This window comes from Toxotes jaculatrix, chromosome 20 (genome assembly GCF_017976425.1).
Source record: "Toxotes jaculatrix isolate fToxJac2 chromosome 20, fToxJac2.pri, whole genome shotgun sequence".
In the NCBI taxonomy this organism is placed as follows: domain Eukaryota; kingdom Metazoa; phylum Chordata; class Actinopteri; family Toxotidae; genus Toxotes; species Toxotes jaculatrix.
This window is the reverse complement of record NC_054413.1, coordinates 2,628,101-2,636,504: the sequence shown is the minus strand read 5'-3', so window position 1 is coordinate 2,636,504 and position 8,404 is coordinate 2,628,101.

The window sequence follows — 8,404 nt, the reverse complement described above, 5'->3', positions numbered from 1 at the left end:
GAAACACTTTAATGACACTTATGTATTTCTTTCAGAATAGACTTTAAATCCTTGCAGAGTAGGAGACCCACTGAAATAGCATGCAGGCTACAAGAGAGCAACACTTATGTACACAAAAGCTCAGTGCAGATTTGCTGTATGCCATGGGTCCCTTTCAGTTTCTGCTGTACCAGGGCCGCAGATAATTATGCAGTCAACACACAGGAATTCATTCTGCGTGCATTGTGTGAGTGAAGGAGAGTTTTAAAGTCATGGTGGGAGTTGTCTAACACCAATGAATATAAATGTAGTGTTTTTAAAAGAACAAATACAAATTAATGAGGTAACAACATTCTAAAACTATCCAAACCCAATTTAGAAACTTATTCGGATTTTTTTCCCCCTAAAATGTAAATAATGTAATAATAAGAATGTAGACAAAACAAATGCAGTAAGAGTCATTAGGCAAACTTCTGAGGAACTGGAAAACAGCTGAGGGAAATAAAAAAAGACATTAAAAGGAAAGATTTCTTATGAAGAAATGCAAGAAACTGCAATGCAAATGTATCACAGAAAAAGACTTCAGTCATCATAGTGCATTAGCAACCCAGTGAATGCAAATTAAGTTTAATCACGGCAACTGCAACTCCTTCTCTGCTCTTTGTTTTGTATTACAAATGGTCAGTCTTTGATGTGTTCTTGTGTTAGTGTTTTTCTAAGAAGCTGTTGTTTATTTATTTATTACATTTGTTGTCTTCCTAATTTAGTGCAGCTACCCTGCACACTTTCTTTTTTTGGTGCTCTGACCCTTTTTTCTTTTGCTACTGACATCAATGTCCTATAAGAGTACTGATTAGTTTTCTCTTATTTACCACAACCGTTCTGTAATCTACCAATGCAAACGTTCACTTTGTCAAAGGCCGAACTCGCATGCAAATCACATGCGGTTTAGTAAATCCAGTGGAATTCACAATCAAACACACTTATCTCCTCCTTTTCCTGTATCTGGGGAGTTAAGGAGTGAGCCGCGCTTCTCTAATTATAAGTTGCATTGCTGCTGATAATGCAAACAGTGCTTCAAAGCCAGTGAGCATGTTTGAATCGCTTAATACAGGCGTCCCTGCGAGCTGAATGCTTCTGACATGAGCAAACGCCACCACTGTAACATGCTCCAAACTCAGAAACACAGTCTTTATTTTTATGTTAGCTTCACACTCATTCAGTTACACTGCAAAGCTACAGAGCAACCTCCACTAATGTACGCTGAGATGAATTGTCCTTTACCCATTTTCCACCAAAGCTGAATTACAATTTGTCCTTGTATCCATTAGTGATCTTTAATTCCTTAGATTTTTATTCCCCTAAACGTTACGATGTACTCTAGAAGCAAAATCACCAAAATTATCCCCAGGCATCTGTTGGGCTTTGTGTCTGTGGTGAGCTATTTTGTGTTATTGTGAGTCTTCTTCCAATACTTCACTAAGGCAGTGTCCCCACCAGGACTGGTCCTGATAGGTAATTTGGGTATGCATGCATAATTTATGGACTTTTGGAAGTTAATCCTAATAAATCTTGCCTCTCCTTCTAAAAGAGCGTATTAAGTAGGGTTCCCGTATGGAGGCTAGAGTACCACAGTTATCCTGACGAGCATTCACTGGGTACCTCAGGGACTGCTGTGTAAATTGCTAAACTAGCACATGCTAGTTTAGCAATTCCTCTGCTTTTGTTCAGAGCTTTTAAATGAGGTCTGTAAGTGTCAGTGGAGGTATTCACGTGAACAAAAGGCCTGTTACTGTCTATGAACAAATTAGTATTGTGGTTCCATTGATGACATTGAAGTGTGGAATATAACTGAATATAATCCTTTGAATAGAAAATCAACTAACTGAGGTAATGAGATCTGAGTGTAAAAGCTGCTCATTCTCTGTCACTCAGTTTTAGCCAGTTGAATTTGTTTAATCAGTAATATAAGTAAAAAAAAAAAAAAAAAAACAGCATATGTTTTGACTGAGTTATGCCAGTTTTGCTGTGGATGATCACTATTAAGGCTTTGAAAAGTAAAAATACAGGGAACTGTGTAATATATCTTGGCACCAGCTACAGTTGTTCGGTAAAACTGACCCAAACCTTTCAAGAATCTATAAAGAGATAAAACCAGAGGCTGTAAATATGAATGACAGCAGCGTCGTTTTCTGACACCAGAGCAGAAAGTACTGAGACTTTATAAAAATACAGCTATAGTAGATAGAGATAAAATATAGATTGTGCTGTAAATACATTTTTATGTTATTTTCTCGTGCATGCCCATAATGTGGCTGGAGTGTGAAACGTGCATTTCCAAAATCAGGAAACGCCGCCTTGCAATTAATCTAGTCTGATGCTTGTGATTGCATTTTCCAATTATCATTCCAGCCTGTCCTTGAGTTTTAATAGCATTCTGGATATTAATCTTTGATGTGGTGTGCCTATTAAGCATTAGGCCAGTATGTCTTTTCACAATTCTTCCAAACACTCCATTAAAGGATGAGTGAGCATGCTGAATCCATGCCAGAGCCTATAGACTCAAGCTGAATTATCTCAACTTATTCAGCCTATTAAATAGTGGGGTTTATTAAAAATAATGTTTATGATTAGATTAAGTTGTAGGGAGCTTATATGGCTTGGAATTTAAACCCAAGATGTGAAGGAGCAAAATTGTTAAATATGTTTTTAAAGTGTCGTTGAGGGTTGTTATTCTTAATCTTGGCTAAGACACATTCTGGCAGGAGCTCTGCTGTGCCCCATTTCTGTAATCTGCAAAATTATCCATTCTTGTTTTGCTGAATAAGAATGTCTTTGATCAGATATATAAACTAGCTGTTCATCAGGATACGCTTCATGGAAAAGCACAGCCTCGCACATTATTCTGTATAAATTTGTATGCACATGCATTCCCAAATTGAACATGCAGCCTTCTCCACAGACATTAAACTGAGCCCTGCATCTAGGCTTTTTTCTGACTTCTCTGACTTCAGCAGACAGTAATCATAGGTGCAGTGTGCAGCAGAGGTCTGGTTGCTAAACCTTTTTAAGAGGTCTTGCATGCATAATAAATATAAATACCGAAATTGACCATCTGGTATCTGTGTTGCTGCAACCTTTGGCACCAAGAATAATATCAACATACCACTCTGTGTGGTTTTAACTTAACACTGTGCTCCTCCTCAACATGATAATATTTATCGCAAGTTTGATTTGAATAAAAGTAATCAAGCACAAATAAATGAAATTTACAGGGAAAGATAAATGGAAAATAATGTCTATAAAAGCTTCAGCAGGGGGGGAAAAAAGTCTGTCAGAGCCACAGTGCACAAACACGAATACATTTCTCATTTCTTGTGTTTTACTGTACATTTGCGAAACAAGCACACACCTTCAGAACCAAGCAAATGAACACACACACAGATTCATATACAGATTCACACGCAGATGTCGAGTTAGTTAATCAGGGTGGGACGACATGAATAAGCATCAATCTTCCATAACCTCCACCTCCACCCTGCTACACAGATACCAACCAAATTTGAAACTGCTGGCATTTGAACACCATTTAAATTATAGCGTTGTGTTTTACTATTAATCAATTCAACAAGTGACTATATTGTATTAGAACCATAAATAAACATAGACAGAGGTACAGTGATTGGGAGAGGAAAAGACAAAGATGGAGAGAGGGCAGGAGAAGGTTGCAAGGTCATCAAAGTGGTGTCATGATTAGCCTTGGCGACTCTTTGTACCTGCTCTGTTTTTCCAATAACATGACTTATGACTGGTAAATGCAGTATTTTCGCAGCGGCAAACATTAACCATACATGTGAGTTGGGTGCTAGAAACCAACGCTATGTGACTGACAGTTTGAATAGCTCCAGTGATTGCTTGCTGGTATTGACAGGCCGGCACAGACAGAGTGTAAATCTAGCATGAGGGGCGTTGATGCACCAACATGCAGCACCTGTGCAAACCTCCACTTGGTGGAGCCCTAGACCTTCCCAAGTCTGCCTTCACTGGCTGCAGTCACTGGCAAACCTCAGCAAGCTTTACTCATGTTTTGAAATCCTCTAAGCAATTTTGTGATACAGTGCACACTTCATCATTGAAAAGCTACTCCAAAAAGGAGGGAGGGCCTTCTTTCTTGAAAAGTGTATGTTGACTGTGGAAGGGCAATGTAAAATGCACTTTATCATTAAAAAAAAACATATCCTTATTTATGTTGTGAGGATGGTATCTGCATCTTAAAGGCCATAATAATGAATTCATATAAACATCTGTCTTGCTAAAGCTCCAACTACTGTGTGAGGGAAGGTGTATCCAGGTTAGTATAACCAAACTCAGAAAATACACACTGACAAGATAAAATAAAAATAGTGGCATTTAAAATAAAACTGCTTAGAACGACCATATTAATTCCCTTATTATGTTGAGAAAATGATTTCCTTCTCCTGGTTGACCATTTCACCACTGACATACATAGTGTTTTTCAAATACGGTAAATATTCATGTTTAATCCTTAAAAACCAGCTGTGTGAATGCTCATGAGAGCCTGTGTGTGTGTGTGGGAGAATGGATTTCCACCTCTTCTCATTTCAACGCTGAAAGGTCACTCCGTATCTGATAATAATTCAAGGAGCGTGTTAGTGGCTAATTTGCACTAAACAATAATGGCATTACATGGATGACCTGGTGCACACCACTATTCCCTAATATATCACTTTGGTGACTGTAAAGCTGTCTGTGTATGAGGCAGCATGCAGAGGACGCTGTGGCTGGAAAGAGCAAAAAAAAAAAAAGGAGAGTAAAGGGTGGATTAAGTTTGTGCTGTGGAGGATGTGCACATGTACATACTCGGCATCACTGCTGGCTGCTCTCGTTGCACCGCTTGAACACCACGATAAACACCTCCATGCGTTTTTGGAGATATGAATGGTACAGTGCCTCTCCATCAAATCTGCCCATAACACATCACAAGCATGATTCGCCCGCACTGCCTCTCAGCAGACAGACAGATATCTCTACACACGCACACAGAGCTCGGCATGGACACTTGAACAGGTGCACACACACATTTAGAGACGTTCATATATGTTGCATGTTAACATGAACAGGCACCTACGTGCATCTAAATATGTACATGCATACATTCTGTTTGGACATCCACTGGTGCACAGCATGGAGTCAGAATAGCACTTAGTTGGATGTGACAAAGTTAATGCTAGTCTTTATGAAAGTACAGTATGACCCCAAGCCATAACGCCCACGTTAAAGTTACGTATGCAGCGTTATCCACTGTGTGACAGGTGTCAAGAGATGAGTATTACACAACTTAAAGGGAAGGAACAGATCCTAAAAATACATGCTAGTTTTCATTTTAAGGTTTGATTCATCGCACCTCATTAATGAGATTAAAGTTCCAATTTGCCGAAGGAAAAGACGCTGAGAATCTACTCTGGTATGCAGTGCCGTTTCTCTCATTTCATGTACACGAGTAAATTCAACAAACAAATTCAACAAATCTAATCGTTTCCTAGTTCTGTCGATTTGGCTGTTATCAAGCTCTTTGAAGTTGCAACACTTCTTTTCATGAGATGCTGCTGCATTGGTCTGGCTTTGTCACAGTGCAAGGAGCAGATCATCCCCTGGAGTCTGGAGGCAGACAAAATATAAATGCATCCTTAAACATTAATCAGAAAAAGCCCTTACCTTTTGATTTTCACAGCTTAGCATCCATCTGTGTCACTGAGTGCACGGTGCTGTGTTCCTACTCCTGAGCAGTGCTTAGCGGCGGAGAATCTGACTCCTCACGGCAGAGCTTACATTCCGAGACTGACAACAGCACAGCTGGTGCGAATGTGTATGGGAGTGTGTGTGTGTGTTTGTGCATGTGTGTGTGTGTAAGTGTGAGAGAGGGAGAGAGAGAGAGAGAGAGTCTCCTGCCTGCTTTCCTCCCTCGCTCTATGCTTCTCTATTTCTCTCTGCCCTCCCTCGCTCCATTTCTCCTCCCCGCTCTCTGGCTTCTCTCCCCTTTCCTCCTCTACACTTTCTTTCTATCATCTCTTCTCTCTCTCTCTCTCTCTCTCTCTCTGTCTCTCTTTCTCTGTCTCTCCCTCCCTCTCCCCTCCTCCTCCTCCTCCCCTCCTCTCTCTCTCTCTCTATCTCTCTCTCTCTCTCCCCCCTCCCCTCCTCTCTCTCTTTCTCTAGCAGTGCATCACTTCTGGCGGTGGATGTCACCCAGGCTGAAGCTGAGGCGACTCTGCCCCTGATTGGCTGCCATTCACAAGTTAGCGATAAAGAAAAGGGAGGGAGAAACCGAGAAGAAAAGCAGAGGGAAGAGGGGGGGAGGGATGAGTGAGAAAATAGTGCCCTTACATCCCAGTGAGCATTAGTTGACTGTGGAATGGAGAAACTGGGGAGGTTAGAGGCTGAGGAAGAGGGTGGACTCTGGGAAGGCGCTCAGTGTTTTCCTTTTTTCTTACTGTGAATGCGTCCGAGCTCTCTGCGTAAGAGGCTGCGCTGAAAGCGACGGCTCTGACAGATCGACTGTGTGACGTTTGATGTCTAAAGCAATCGGCCCCATCTAATCTTCTTTCAATGACAGTGGAATGAAGGAGAAAAAGGCCATAACTTGTAAATCAGCCACGCGGCGAGGGGTATGGGGGGTGTGGGGGGGGGGGCGACTGCTTTTTTTGCTCTGTTCGTCTTCATCTTCATCTTTCACCCGCTGACTTGGCCGGCAGTATGTGACAGGTGCACATGCGGTCCAGGCACTCTGTCATCTCTTCTCATTACACGTCCCATGTTGGATGCATATCAATACATCTCCATACAGAATGTGCTTTTGAGGGTGATATAGCATTTTAATTCAGCTGAGGGGAATGGAGACTGGGGATAATATATCACAGAGGTGTTTGATGCTGAGGGGTGAGACAGAGAGGGACGGGGAGCGATACGTCATTAGATGCCGATATTCGTCCTCAACGTGTACCTTGAGCGGATAAATGGTTGGATGAAGTGACTTTGAAATGCATGGGATGCCACTCACAGCTTCGCTGTTGATGAATAATTTAAGAAAAGCAGCACTTTCGCTGGCCAACCTCATCCGAGTTCAAGTTTTATCTCCCAATATCAGTGTGAATAGATTATCAGCTCAAACTCTTTGCACCAGATGAATAAAAATGCAAACAGGCCAAACTAATTAACATCCGAACAAGCAGCGAGGTAGCCTCCCTCTGATACCAAGCCAAGTCCTCACACTTAATAATTCACTCCCTTGTTGTGTTTATGGTGCTGAGAGATTAAGAAGTAGGTGTGTGTATTTGTTTACGTGTGCATATGTTGGCGTGTGCACTGTATTTGTATGTATGACTGGGGGAGGAGAGGTGTGTCATGTTTACTTATACCCATGTGTGTACGGGATGGATGCGCAAGTGTCTCTGTGGGTTTGTGTGTGCGTGCGTATGTGTGTGTGGTGTTGCTCACTAACAAGCCACTGGAAAAAAAAGCAGGCTATTTTGTACATCTCTGCATAGAATTAGTATTAATTTACTTGTTATTTACACCCCTGGGACGTTAATTACGCTGTTGTTACGCAGCCCAAACAACTCTGTGCAAACATCAGAGAACAAGAACACACGTGGTACCCGACTGTTTCAGGAAATATAGAAACATGTTTTCAGAGCCAAAGTTCCCAACTACCTTATACACACAACACACTGAAATTCCAATCTTCTCATCTTAATTTCACAGGCCTTAAAGCCAAAACAATTTTCAAATTCCTGTTTTCTTTTGTTTTTTCTCTTTCCCTCCTGATGACGACTCCATTATATTAAATCAAAGTTTTCCAGGCTGAGGAAACAGCTTCCTTAAGTAAGGGTGTCTCTTGATCCTCTCCCAATTCTCAGTGTCAGCTCCCATCAGCATCACTAGCTTGTTGCACTTGCATTCACCTCCACAGTCCTAGCTGCTGCTGATTAGTTCTCTGATTTCCCTTGCCTTCCCAAAGGAACGCTCAAGTGCGGATGTCTACCCACTGTTACCCAACTGCAGCTGCTGATTGGTTACTGATATCGCTCTCAGTATAGCAATGACAAGACCACATTAGCTGAGCACAGAGAACTCAAATCTCATCTCCTGCGCTTACTGCGCCTAAGCTTTTTACAATAGGAAACCTGTTTGACATAAAAAGAACCAGACACCAGACCACCAATGCCAGAGTTTCATCCTGATCCTTTTCATATGTTGTATGGAAGTGGAAATGAACATTATACGGTGTGTAAAGAAACTTGAATTAAGAAATTGACATCATTTATAAGTGGTTGCAGCCTGTGTGATTATAGTCACCATCAAACATTTTATTTCAGTTTCAGCATCACTGATCAAAAGTTTGATAAAT